Raw genomic sequence first — 14891 nt, 5'->3', positions numbered from 1 at the left:
TCACCTTAGAAGGCTGGTAGCTTGGTCCTACTAGACTAGAGCCAAGCCGGTTGAGTTTAAGCCAATACAGTACTCAATCTGGTTGCGATCTCTACGCCAGTCAAATTCACAGCACAGTTAGCGATTGTTGCCGCTGTTAGATCTTTTAGTGGGTTTAGCGCTGTCCAGACTTCTATAATGGGTTTAAAAAACAGGTCTCGGTCACCAAGTGGCTTACAATCACATTTTTGTTGTTTCTTTTCCCTTAGAAAAAAAAGGAGACTTCGGTTTAATCCCAAGAATTTCATGTTAACTGGCTTATAGTCCTTGGTTTTTTTTAATGTAATCCATTGACCCAAAGCAGAAGATTTAGGATCGGGATTATTTAGTATATAGGAATCCACTTAATTCTGTATATTACTCCTCTGAGTGATGGTTCTTGCTTCTTTCTTTCTTTGTACGGGGTAGATTTCCAACCCATACACACACACACACACACACGCTCCAGTTTTCGTCTAGGGCTAAGCGGATTCGATTCCACCTTAGCTATGGCCAAGACCGAAATAGGATGGGGCCCGGAACTCCAGATTCATTAATGCGGAGTAAAAGAACATTGGTCTGGATAGGTTCCGAATTAGACCCTTGGTTGTGAGGGCAGGAGCGGATGGTGTCGGGAAGTGCAGATCGGTTCATCGGAAGTTGCGTTTTGAGCCTACTCAATTCGACCCATTGGTTTCAATAGAATTAAACAGGTTTAATTTAAATGCAAGTCCTTCGGGGTGAAAGGGTTCAATATGAGGAATCACTGAGGTGCCCACATGAAAGGCAGTAAGTTATCCTGCCGAGCTGCAATGCACTGACTTAACTTTCGATAAATGTTTTGTGCTGGCACGCTAGTGGGGATTGCCCTGGTTGCGCGGGCGTCTGGATAGTAAAATGTCTTGAATTTAATCTGCCTTTCATGCGCGACATTTCCCCTACAACAGCGTACAATAGCACTGGAAGAGTCCTGAGTATTCCAGGGGGGTTCAACCTCCGGGTAAAACGGGGTCTGGAGCGTGCACGTCCTTGGAGGGGAAACGTCACGTGTGAAGAGAATGGAATGGTCGTGGCTGGGAACCTGTGTCCTTCTAGATGCTGTTGGACTGCCACCTCCCTCAACCCCAGTCAGCACGACCAATGGGCAGGGGTGATGGGAGTTGTAGTTCAACAACCTCTGAAAGGGCACATGTTCGAGAGCCGAAAACGTGCGTCCTCCGGAGTACTGGAACAGCCTCTTGAACTTGTCCCTTGATGGCCATCCCAAGCGGGAAAGGCCCAGCGGCGGGATTTGCTCGTCGCGGGACCATTCACACGTGCAAGTCAACACCCGAGAATGACGCCGTCACGTGTGAACCAACCCCTAGCCCTAGTATTTTCTTTCCAGTCCCGCGAGCGTTGAGGGTCTCCGCCTTACCTGGAAATGTACCACTAAGACAAAACTTCACAGCTCTGTGGATGCGCGTCAAAGGAAACTTGCCGACATAGTGAGGTTTTATTTTTCTCGTTCAATGATCGGATGGCGCCTGATAGCGGGTGACGATCAACCTTAGCCATGCTCAGAGTGTTAAATTGCCCATTGATTTCAATGGGCCCATTCTGAGTGTGTCCAGTGTTGGGTCTCGCCCAAAGTCTTCCTCCCATTTTGTCGGTGGGGAAGGACTCTCCTATTCACGCTCTCCCCCCCCCCCTTTTTGAATTTTTCTGGTAAAAGGGTGGTGGTGTTTTCTTTCTTTCCTTTTTTTTAATGAACGGCAGATGTGAGATATTCAATATCCTATCGGGGACAGTCATAATATTGGAAGAGAGAGAGAGAAAAAAGAGGCTTGCCAGCCTCTGAAGACCCAAACTGCAGGCAAAACAAAGGGCGGGGGGGAGAGGGAGAGGAGGGAAGGGGAGGAAGACCGGGAGATGCTCATCAGCTAATTACAACTGCAAATATTATGCAAATGGCGCTTGGCAGCGCAACCGAGGAGGCGAGTTTAAGAGCGGAGATAATGCGAGAAAATGAAACATGCATCCAAGCGCGGGAAAACGTCCAGGAGGATAGGTCCTCTGTGAGTCGCGGTGGGGGGATATTGCCTTTATGGGTTTTGATTAAAGATTATCTAAATTCCATCTAGTTATATTGCACCTGGTATGTACCGCAGAGGATGCAATGCGCACAGGTATCTTGAGAATGCCATACCCATCCATATTTGCAGTACTGGGCATGGCACGGTCATTAAATAATCGATGCAAAGGGCAACCAAAACCGTAAAGGATCTGGAACATCTCCCCTGTGAGAAATGGTCCCGAGGCTTTTGATTTTAGGGGAGAAGGGGAAGACGTGGTGGAGGTGCAAGAAGAAGAAGAAGAGTTTGGATTTGATATCCTGCTTTATCACTACCCGAAGGAGTCTCAAAGCGGCTAACATTCTCCTTTCCCTTCCTCCCCCATAACACACACTCTGTGAGGTGAGTGAGGCTGAGAGACTTCAGAGAAGTGTGACTGGCCCAAGGTCACCCAGCAGCTGCAGGTGGAGGAGCGGAGACGCGAACCCGGTTCACCAGATTACGAGTCCACCGCTCTTAAGCACTACACCACACTGGCTCTCAATTAGGCATGAGTGAGAGCATAGTTGCCAATGCCATGGGGTCCTGGGCGCCTGAGCACCCACAAAATTCCCCACGAAGGGGCTGGGCACCCACAAATTTCGGTGCCATGGCCATGCACTCCTGAGTGGGAGAAAGTGGATAGAGATCAGTTGTTGTTTTCTCTCTCTGATACTAGAGCTTCCCTTAGTTAAACTAAGGGGATTTGCTCCCAGAAGAGGTAATGAGGACCACCAGCTAAGGATGTCTTTAAAAGACAAGTAGGCAAATTCATGGAGGCCATGCCAGCCTGCATAGCTCAGTTGGTTAGAGCATGGGTAGGCAAACTAAGGCCCGGGGGCCGGATCTGGCCCAATCGCCTTCTAAATCCGGCCTGTGGACGGTCCAGGACGGTTTTTACATGAGTAGAATGTGTCCTTTTACAGTGGTACCTCAGGTTAAGTACTTAATTTGTTCCAGAGGTCCATTCTTAACCTGAAACTGTTCTTAACCTGAAGCACCACTTTAGCCTATGGGACCTCCTGCTGCCGCCGCACTGCCAGAACACGATTTCTGTTCTCATCCTGAAGCAAAGTTCTTAACCTGAAGCACTATTTCTGGGTTAGTGGAGTCTGTAACCTGAAGCGTACGTAACCTGAAGCGTATGTAACCTGAGGTACCACTGTATTTAAAATGAATCTCTGGCTTATTTGTGGAGCCTGTCTGGTGTTTTTACATGAGTAGAATGTGTGTTTTTATTTTAAATGCATCTCTGGGTTATTTGTGGGGCATATGAATTTGTTCTTTTTTTCTCCAAAATGTAGTCCGGCCCCCACAAGGTCTGAGGGACAGTGGACCGGCCCCCTGCTGAAAAAGTTTGCTGACCCCTGGGTTAGAGCATGGGGCTGATAATGGCAAGGTTGTGAGTTCGGTCCTCACAATGGGGCAGCTGCATATTACTGTGTTGCAGAGGGTCCTTTCCAACTCTATAATTCTGTGACAAGGCTGTTGGTGGTTACAAGCCTGTAGCTGTGTCCCACCTTCTTTGTCACAGAAGCATTAGGCCTCTGAACGTCAGTTCTGGGAAATACTAGTGGAGATAGATTGCTGTTGCTCTCAGGTGCCACTTCTGAGCTTCCCATTGCCCTATGGCTGGCTACAGTGAGACAAAGATGCTGGACCTTTAGTGTGATCCAGTTATAGGGCTCTGCTAACGCACCAGATGGGAACACAGTATGGAGCTGGAAAGGGGACAGAAACAAATTGCCAGCATTTTAAGGGAATGTAGTAAGGAAAAGGGTGCAGAATATTCTGGTTCTTGTTTGTTTAGAGGTAGGAGACGGCACAAGGGACGTGGGTGGCGCTGTGGGTTAAACCACAGAGCCTAGGACTTGCCGATCAGAAGGTCGGCGGTTTGAATCCCCGCGACGGAGTGAGCTCCCGTTGCTCGGTCCCTGCTCCTGCCACCTAGCAGTTTGAAAGCACATCAGTGCAAGTACATAAATAGGTACCGCTCCGGCGGGAAGGTAAACGGCATTTCCATGAGCTGCTCTGGTTCGCCAGAAGCGGCTTAGTCATGCTGGCCACATGACCCGGAAACTGTACTCCCTCGGCCAATAAAGCGAGATGAGCGCCGCAACCCCAGAGTCGGCCACGACTGGACCTAATGGTCAGGGGTCCCTTTACCTTTAGGAGACGGCACAGCTTTTACAAAATTATATATAGTGAAGAGAAAGGAACCTGGCTTCTCCCAATGAAGCTGGATGGTTAGAAGGCTCAGGGCAGACAGTAGGAAGTATGGTAATAGCTTCCCATAGCGTGAAGTTAAACTATGGAACTCCATGCTCCAAGATGTGATGAGGGTCACCATAGTGGATGACTTTAAAAGGGGGATCTACAGAGTCAGGGGGGAGGAGGCTATCGATACCAGTCATGATAGCTATAGGTTACCTCTGAGACCAAAGGGAACATACCTTTAACAATAATAATTATTATTTTATTATTTATACCCTGCCCACCTGTCTGGGTTGCCCCAGCCACTCTGGAAGAAGAAGAAGAGTTTGGATTTGATATCCCGCCTATCACTCCCTTTAAGGAGTCTCAAAGCGGCTAACATTCTCCTTTCCCTTCCTCCCCCACAACAAACACTCTGTGAGGTGAGTGGGGCTGAGAGACTTCAGAGAAGTGTGACTGGCCCAAGGTCACCCAGCAGCTGCATGTAGAGGAGCGGGGACGCGAACCCGGTTCACCAGATTACGAGACTACCGCTCTTAACCACTACACCACAGTGGCTCTCAACACATATAAAAACATTAAAAAATGTACTTGCTAGGAAATGTGAATGTCGAGAGTGCTGTTGACCTCATGCACTTTGGCTTGATCCAGAGGAGTCACACAGAGATGTATACTTCCCTACATACACATACACACAAGGTGTGGCCTCCAGTCACTTACGGACTCATTGTTAAAACCGTGTTTATAGAAGACAATCTTACTCGGCTATGAGTGATTGCCAAAGAAGAACAGTCAGACAACACAATCCTATGCATGTTGGCTCAGCTTTGCTGGGTGACAATGTCCCAAGGATTGCAGTCAATGCTAAGCCCTGCTGATTTCAGTGGGAGAGGTTAAGCCAATAGAGAGATAAACCCAATGTGCTCAATGACACTAGGATGCCTGGATTTAAGCTGCCCTAGGCCCTGACCAGAAGCACATTCACTTGGTAATGAATTCCACTGAAATCAATTGGATTTACTGCCTAATAGTTTGAAGCAGGGTGCTAGTCCACATGATTTCAACCATTTAGTATTCACTAGGTTGTGGATGAGGCCAATATTCTGAACACATGTGTCAGTACTTGAAATACTTTTGCAAATACTGTAATGGCTTCCCTTGGGATTGTGTATGTGTGTATGTGTGTGTGTAGGTAACACAATCTATGGATATGTTCCTAAGCAAAATCTAAGATACCTTAGCTTGAATCCATGGTTTTAACTTGAAATTTCTTGGGGAGGAATGTCACAGAACATACTTGCTAGAAAACCTTCAGGGACCAAACACTCCTTGCTCACTTACTTGGGAGCAGCTTCCACTCAACTCAGCGGAACTTAAGCGCACCTTGGCAAATTGCGCTGTATGCACGGAGAACCTTTGTTTACTAGTAAACAAGGAAGCCTGGAACATAAAGAAGGCTAATCGCAGAAGAATTTATGCTTTTGAATTATGGTGCTGGAGGTGACTCTTCAGAGTCCCATGGCCTGCAAGAAGATCAAACCTCTCCATTCTTAAGGAAATCAGCCCTGAGTGCTCACTGGAAGGACAGATCCTGAAGCTGAGGCTCCAATATTTTGGCCACCTCATGAGAAGAGAAGACTCCCTGGAAAAGACCCTGATGTTGGGAAAGATGGAGGGCACAAGGAGAAGGGGACGACAGAGGACGAGATGGTTGGACAGTGTTCTCGAAGCTACCAGCACGAGTTTGACCAAACTGCGGGAGGCAGTGGAAGACAGGAGTGCCTGGCGTGCTCTGGTCCATGGGGTCACGAAGAGTCGGACGCGACTAAACGACTAAACAACAACAAAACAAGGAAGCAACAGAAACGATCACCTAGATCCCTCGTCGGCGGGGGAAGAGAGGATCAGCTCAATCTACCGCTTTGAAAAAGGAGCATGAGATGATTATCCTCCTTGCCTGTGTGTCTCCCCCTAGCCAGCCCCTCATCCTTCGAGGAAGCTCTCTCTCTTTCTTCTTTCTTTGATGCTCGCACGCGCGCCTGCTTGGAGAGACAAGGCGCGCGTGGGTTGAAGAGAGCGCTGGGAAGCCTCCAGCAATCAAGACCATAATGAATCCGATTGGATGCTTTTTAGAAGGGAGCTGGCAAAGGGACGCCGCGCGTTAGGGAGCCTGACACCTTTCCTCTGCCGAGACGGGGGAAGCAAAACACACAGGGCCCCACCGAGCCACCTCTTACCAGGCTGACATGAGCTTGGGCGCGTTTCAAACGCGCACCGGCCAATTTAGAACCAGCCTTGATCCGGAGGCGTCAAGGGCAACTCAGGAGGGGGAATCGGAAAGGGCAACGAGCCCGCCGCCCCTTCCTTCCCAAGAAGGAAAAAAACCCTACCCACCAATTTTGGAACCGAGCCGGGAAATTTCCCCTCGCCCACTCCCCGCCACCGAATTGCAAACGACAAAGATGCTTTTTTTAAAAAGGGAATTCCTGCTGCACGGTTAACCAACGGCACAGAGGAAATAAATATGGCATCAGCTTATCGGAGGTGGGCTAAAGATAGGGACGTCGCGATCGCGGGTGGGTGTAAAGGTTCCGCCGATTGGTGGTTCCTTTTCAGAGATGTTGGGCCCCGATCCCTCCTCGGGAGTAGGTCTCATTGAAACCAATGAGGTCTCCAGCAAGTGGAACTGCAGCCCTTAGCTAAACACGCCTGCTAGAGAGTAAGCTTCCTCGGGACTTATTCCTGATTAAAGAGGGGTAGGATCCGGCTTCACCAAAGCGGCTTTTCTTTTTTGGGGGGTGAGCTGGAGATCCTCTGAACGTGTCAAAAGATTCCAACGCTCTCCCCATCCCACCCTACTTTCCCGATTTGCACGCATATAATAATTTCAGGGGAATACCTCTTTAAGTCCTTAAGTCCTGGCAAACGAGAAACAAACACGTCCCCGCGTTCATTTGCATACAAAGCAGCCAAAAGATTTGCTTCAACGAATTTGGAGGGGGGGGAGGAGAGAGAGAGAGAGAGAGAGAGAAAGAAGAGGGGAGGGCAGGGGTCCTGATTTATAAACAACAATGAAATCGGTCGTCCAAATGGCGAATCGATTTTTTCCCCTGTTGGTTTTCTGCACGTGTACTTGTGTTTGGGGAGGGGGGTTTATGAGGGCGGGAGGGGTTGAATAAGGAAAGAAAAAAGTATATAGACAATCACATTTTTTAATATAAAAAAGATGCAAATTCCACTTTATCTCAGCTTGGCTCTGTGCTTTCCTATATATAGAGAGAGAGCCAATCGATTTTGTTTTTGCTTCATATATGTGCGCGGGAGGTGTGTATTTGTGAGGGACTAGTAAAAGGAGAAAAAAAAACCCTATACATTTTTTAATTCTTTTTTTAACAGATGCAAATTTCATCTTATCTTAACTTGGCTTTGTGATATGTGTGTTGTATGTGTGCGCGCCCCTTCGAACCCCCCTTCCGTAAAGTAAATAATGAAAAATTTAAACCCTTCTCCGTTCTGAGAACATAAGCGAGTCGATTTTGCTAATTTCGTGCTGAAATTGACACATTAATTAAAGAAGCAGTGAACATCTCGGTTTGGGGTATATCAGATCTATTTTATATTTTCCCCAATTAAAATTTGCTTTTTTTTAAAAAAAAAGGAAGCAGTTTTTGCTGTCCCCAAAAAGGGGGGGGGGAGAGTGGGGGGTGGGGGAGAGAGAGAAAGAGGGCTCCTTCTTTTTCACAACGTTCCCCATCGCTTTCTGCCATCAGATCCATTGTGATGTATTAGATGCAATAAATTATCCCAAGTAACAAAACATTGGAAGCTGAAAGGTTGATAATCTGGAAACCAGAGATAAGAATTCATTATTCTGAATCATTATGAATCCAGCGTTGCCTCTGACTCCTTTCTTAATCAGCTTCTCTGATCCTGGATATGTGAGCGGCAAAGATAAGGACGAAATCATTTATAATTCTTCACCTCGCCTAATATTTTAAAATAAAGTCAGAGGCAAGGAAACGTCATAAAACACACGCACACGCGCGCACGCTCTCTCTCTCTCACACACAGACACGCAGGGCGAGAGGCAGAAGATGGAGGCTCAGAATGAAAAATCACTTCGACGTTACTTGAGCCCAGCAGTAAGATTTAATTAACACCGCCGCCCCCACCCACTTATTCGCCACCCTCCCTCGATACAAACGTGCACTTATTTACACGTGTATGGGGAACCGAAATTTTAAATAACACAAAACACATATTTTTTTTCAAGAGAGGGGATTTTCAAGTGTGCGTTTCTGTTTGTAGGAAATCTATAGCTACCTTCATTCATTCCAAAGGCATTGATTTAAACACACAAGCACACACATTTATATATATATATATATATATATATATATATATATATATATATATATCCTCCATTTCTCCAATAGTAGACATGTTTTAATTCTAGGTCTAACGGAAATCATTTCTAAAGGCGCAGGCATAAAAGCAGCGAATCGATGGTGGGAAGAGGGGTAGCGGGAGAATAGTGATAAGGGGGGAGGGATCGTGGCAGAATTTAAAACAATTAAGAGCCTGCGATCCAGTGGGGTAGATTTGTTGCGCGAGCCTCGTTGAAATGAATTCAGTTCCAATGGAATCGAGAACTGGTCCTCGTTCCCCTTCCAACACAGTGCTTGCGATAGCTGTGTGTGTGTGTGTGTGTGTGTGTGTGTGTGTGTGTGTACTGTGATTACGCTGCTCCGGATCTTTAGCATGGCTCAAAGCCATCACACAAACTATGGCGTTAAATAAGCAGGGAGAGAAAATTAACGATAGGATTTCATCTCGGTTTGTGCTTGAGCATAACACGTGCGTGCGCAGGGTTTGGGAGAAAACGTTGCACTCAGTTGGCGGCGGCCCTTTTACAAAGTGAAGGGACCTCTGAAAACTCTTATGGATTGATTGCCAAAACGGGTGGTCCGGCAACATAGGAAAGGAAGACGGCCTCGTTCAGGCGATGGTGACTGAGGTTATTGGGTGGCGAGAAGGCGAATGCACACGATCACATTTCACGAAGCGAGTGGAGAGAAGGATCCCTGGTTCTGGAACAACCGGGGACGCAGTGAAAAACTCAGTGGTGGGCCTGTGTGTGTATGTGTGTGTGTAGGGCTACCTTTAAGCAATACGCTGGGGATCAGGCCCCTAACCCCCTTCCCACGAACACGCTACACGTGAGAGTTACACGGATTTCCGAGAGTCTCTCCAATCCAGGCCTAAGGCTCTCGCCCTCCCGTGCCGGCACACTTTCTCAGGAGCCCGTGGTACTGAACTCGGTGGGACTTACCGCCGAGTAAACATGCAGGGCCTCACACGAAGTCCCAGTCTCAGTGCTCTAGTTAACGGTGGCGCCAGGATCGTGGCTTTTACGCCGGTATCCCACGCGCGCGCTCTCTCTCGCGCGCGCCCCCGCACATACACACGTGTGCATCGCTGTGAAAAAGAGGTCACTCTCACCCTCAGAAAACACGAATCCTATTCTATGATTTCTAAGCCAATGGTCTACCACAATCAAACATCTACGCTCCAGCCATCCATCTAACTAGGGAGAGGGACTTAAATTGGTCCTCTTTCGTCTCAAGCCGCGTCAGTAACCTTTGAATCGCCTGCCAAAGCTTTCGGAGGGCTCTCTCTCTGTGTGTGTGAACGGAGGAGGAGAGCCACGTGGCTGCTTTCTGTTAGTACTAAGGGAGAAGCTGACTTCGGTGGGCTCGGTTCGGAAGCTGAGGAAGAACCCCCATTTATTTTTGGATGGGTGGGAAAGATGGATGGATAGATGGAGACACCAGCAGCCGAATGTGTGTCTCTCTGCAGGCCCTTTCCCAAACTGGGGAAGTGCTCGAGGATGTCACAATGAGCGAAATTACGCGTGTCAGTTTCCAGAGCGGGTGGGTTTGCCGAGATAGATAGTAGACAGCGCCACTGGGGAGGGACGGAGGGAGACTTTCGCCTTATCACCCAAGACATCAACCGATCGCTTTCCTCCTTTCTTCCTTGCTTATCTATTTCCCATATATACCATTAATTTCATTCTCCAGCCATTTCTTCATGGCACTGTGCTAACCCAATCTCAGGTTCTCTGTGTTTATGCCCCCCCAATTTCTCTGGCGCCCTCCCATTCGCCCAAATTCTCTTCCCTTCTTTCCCTGCAAATCCGCCTTTTGTGCTTACATTTCCAATTCCATTCAGTTTCAAGACCACCCCCTCTGCCTAACCCAACAGAGAGCCACTGATTTGTCTCTGATATTGGCATTATTATTTTAAAGTTTATGATGATCTGTGAGTGGCATTTTTTTTTGTTCCAGGCAGACACGCTCAGGCCGCCGCCGCCTTCCCTCCCCCCCAAAACGATCTTTAATTTATTACCTTAATTGAATTTGTTTGCTAAAGATAGACGTGGACGTCAGATCGCGTTACCTTTCACCTTAGAAAGGGAGAGTCACTTAAGAAGTGCAGATAGGAAACTCCCCACGTCAACAGAAAAGAGGGGGGCGGGCGGGGAAGAGGGGACGGCGCGGGGAGAAGATATTTGCTAGGTATAAATGTGCTAATTTTACACCCCCCGATTTAAGATTTCAGCGGAGGTCTGTGCGGGAAGCAGAGAATAAAAGCTCTTTCAACCCTGCAGAGAAACCCCACCTCTTACGTTAGGGCGAAATATAGGGCTGTATTCAAACCCATTAAAATAATAATAATAATAATAATAATAATAATAATAATAATAATAATAATAATTATTATTCAGCCTTGTTAAATTAAGCCTATAAGCAAAAAAAAAGGATTCAATTTGCATCCGACTAGCATTGCCAGCTTGCACTGATGCTAAATATAATCCATAGCCCAAGATGGGAAATAAACAATATTAAACTGAGTACTGATTCTATTGGCCAGGACAAAGCCATTGAGGAGAACGAGTTTACCTTTCCCACAAACAAACAAAAACAAATAAGCCTGGCTGCCTCTTTTGGTTAGTCAATTTCAACCTCTGGCACTCACGGCCTTGTGGTTTGTGAGTCTTCCCTAAACCCGACCGCCGTTTTCTGGTGTAAACTCAAGCAAATCTGAATACAGTTGGAAAATCAAACTCACGCCGATTGGAAATCGTTATCATTTGACTTGTGGGGTGGGCGGTCGATGCTCTGGATTTATTATGTGGGTCTTTTCCATACGTGTGTTTGTGTGTGTGTGTATCTTTACATCTGGGGAGATTTGGGCAGGATTGCGCAAATAAAAGGAGATGATTGATTCGTGCTGGTGCTGGTGCTCGTGTTTGTGTGTGTGTGAGACAGAGAGAGAGAGAGAGAGAGAGAGAGAGAGAGAAAGAGAAAGAGAGAAAGAGAGAAAGAGAGAAAGAGAGAGAGAGAGAGAGAGAGAGAGAGAGAGAGAGAGAGAGAGAGAGAGAGAGAGAGAGAGAAATATTGCTGAGCAGGGAGCAAAGAAGGAAGGCGGCATACCTACAGTGTCCAATGCGCTTTACACGCACGTGGCAAAGAAAAAGCGGATCTTTCCCCCGCGCGCGTGCGAATTCAAGGCACCTACGCGCATCTCAGCAGCCGCACTTCCCACTTCAAATCTTTTGTTCTTCTTTCTCTCATCGGCGATGGTCAGGGACAATCTCTCTCCCCACCCCCCGCGTTCTTTTGTGAGGCAGGAAAACATAGGCGCAGAAAGAACTTCCAGCCCTTAAACCAGGTGGAAATGAGGCGAGTTGACCGGGCGTTCTGTTGCCCGCTTCCATGCCCGACTTGATTCAAAGGAATCTATGGAACAGATGGTGGAAGAGAAATTGATCTCTCTGTGCCAGAGAGCGCATGTCTCGCGCATCATTATATATTTTGTGCAGATTATATGTGCGCGCGCGCGCGCGTGTGCTCGCGCATACATACACTAGGTATCTTACCTATATAATTAGATAGATGATAGATAGATGATAGATAGATAGATAGATAGATAGATGATAGATAGATAGATAGATAGATAGATAGATAGATAGATAGATAGATATAGATAGATGATAGACAGACAGAAAGAAACTTGGAAAATCTTCAAAGATATTAACAGCCTCAGCTTACAGGGAAATAAACCTTGTATTTTCCTAACATGTCAGTTCTAGCCCAAAAGTGAAGCTACCTGATTCTTACTTACAAGTAAATGCATTTAACATTGTGTTGAAAGGACACATTTGCAGCCACCGGAAGGTTTCAGGGACTGAGAAAGACAAGTCCTTCTCCCTCCTCCTATTCTATTAGATTTAAATAGCTATAGCTGTTTGTATATGTCTCTGTGTGTCTGTGTAATTTATAGATCCGACAAGGTAAAAATAATAGGGGAACCCAAGGCTCTCTTTTATGTTTTTTACGCTCACCATCTTTTCAAACGACCGGCGAGGAGGAGAGAGGGAGGGAGGGAGGGAAAGGGGAGCTTGGCAAGGTCCTAACAACGGAATCAGGACATCTCTGTCGGCGGAGCAGGGGTTAAAAGTGGCCCTGCAGCTCCTAAGGCGCTAGAGGGAGGATTGTTGTGGTTGTTGCTGTTCTGAGTGTATAGTTTGGCCTCGGACAATGGCGAAGGACTTGACGTGGGTTTAGGGGCTGCGGCTGGCGAAAAATACCCCAAATTGCGGCCAGGGATTCCCCGTCGCCGCCTCCGGAGGCATTAAGAAGGTAAGAGGCTAAAGCTAAGTTAGAGATAAGACACGGTGTGTGTTTGTGTGTATGTGTAAAAAAGACGGGGCAGGGTTCTCTCCCATCAGTCTCCCCGAGGGGTGTTGCTGTTCCCTTCCAGGCCCTCGATCCACCATCCACTTAAGCCAAACCGGTCCCAATCCTGAAACACCTTAATGCGCGTACGGCTGGGTGATAAAGCTGAACAATGGCATTTGCTCACAAGGGGACGTGTCACAAGGGTCGTGTGTACCCCCACCCCACCCCACCCCACCCCACGCTAAGTCTAATCGATTTCAGTCCAGCTTCTCCAGGGCGCGATTGGTGGACGTGAGCGTGTTTTGTCTCGTTCCCCTTCGCTGTTATGTCTGGATTCAGGCGCGGGGGCGCGCGCACGCTAGAGGAGAGGGGTCCTTGCTTGCCTCTCTCCTTCTCTCCCCCTCCCCCACCCCTCAACCCCCAGCATCTGGGCGTTAATTTGGGTGGGAAGAAAGCAAGAGACGTCATAAAGCAAACAAACAAATAATCGCGCGCGCAGAATGATTTCATGCGCCCACCCCGAATATCCCTCCGCCCAGAGAATCTTGCGAGCGGGGGTAGTTGCCTCCAGGGTGCTGGGAACTGGAGCTTTGCTAGGGGCTGAACTACAGTTCCCAGTATCCTTTGGGTGAGGGAACTGTGCTTTTAAAGCTGCGGGGATGTCTCCGTGTCAGCTCTCTGCTCCCTAAATGCGCGCTTGATGGCGAGGACCCTCTCTCTCCCTCCAGAAAGCGCACCATGCGCCTTAGATCCAGGTCGACTTTGGTCAATGACAAAGGCTTCCGACGCCAAGCCCCTGTGACGGACCACACGCTTCCCTCTGCTCCTGGCTCTTTTATTTGTTATTCCCCAAAGCCCCCGCGAGCTTTCCTGGCTACTCCTGCCTGTCTTTGTCAATCCTTCAGGCGACAGCGGCAGGCGGGCCCGGGCCGGGTTGATTCCATGACATCACATGCAGCTCCACTCGATTCCCGAAGAAGCCTCCTCCCCTCCCCTCGCCCTCCTCCTCCTCTTCCCAACCCAAACCCCACCTGCGATTCGCGGGGTGGCTGCGTAAAGACCCGCCCGTCCTCTTTTTCTCCCTCCCCTCCCCTCCTGCGTCTCTTTCACTCTTTCTCTGCCCTCTTTCCAACCCGGAAGCGCTCTGCTCTCTCTCTCTCGCACGGTGGTGAGGAAGAGGAGGAGGAGGAGGAGGGAGGAGGGAGGGAGGAGGAGCAGGGAGGTCAGAGAGATTTGGGCTGGGCGCTTGGAGGATGCGGATCACCCAGATCCCTCGATCTCGGCTTGGCAGCAGCTTCGGCGATGCGCGCGGCCCCGACGGCGGCACCGGCAAGAACCGCGGGTGGACTCGGCTGCTTTTCCTGAGCGCACCTCTCCAGCAGATCGAGAGAAGATAAATCGCTCTCGGCGCTTGTTCCCAGGTCAGTGCAGAAAAGAGAGAGCCATTCCTTATCTCCCCCTCGGCTTCTCCTCTTTGCGCGGTCTCTGGTTTTCCACGTGGGTCAAGGCGGGGGATCCCGTCGAGAATCTCCTTCACAAGCCTGCACGGAACGGAACGCTCCGTAAATAGTGTTTCTCAAGATGCACTGGGATGATATATTTCCACCCCCCCAACATCCTCTTTCTCCCCATCCCTCCTTCCCTCTTCGGTGACCTTGGAAGGGGACTTGGGAAGGTGGGTGAACCGGACTTTCCCCCTGTGAGATCAGATGACCTCTTGCAGGTTTCTCGACAGCCCTGACTCGGCTTGTGGCTAAGCCTCCGGACTGGGGTGGTGCTGGTCCTGGTGGAGCAGGGAGGGTGCTGGGAGAGCAAGTCC

General features: G+C 48.6%; 1 protein-coding gene across 1 annotated transcript in view; it reads left to right on the top strand.

Moving 5' to 3' along the window:
• The first annotated feature begins 14324 nt into the window (after nt 1–14324).
• The window catches only part of GATA3 (GATA binding protein 3), a 74297-nt gene continuing 73730 nt past the window's right edge, over nt 14325–14891 (top strand). The window contains exon 1 of the mRNA XM_081927236.1: nt 14325–14493. The gene's annotated coding sequence lies outside the window, so the exon portion shown is untranslated. The remainder of the gene's footprint in view (nt 14494–14891) is intronic.

The sequence above is a fragment of the Podarcis melisellensis genome (genome assembly GCF_964234715.1).
Source record: "Podarcis melisellensis genome assembly, chromosome: 10".
NCBI lineage: Eukaryota > Metazoa > Chordata > Lepidosauria > Squamata > Lacertidae > Podarcis > Podarcis melisellensis.
Note: the sequence above shows the minus strand (reverse complement) of the source record. Positions and strands in the feature narration are given on the sequence as shown.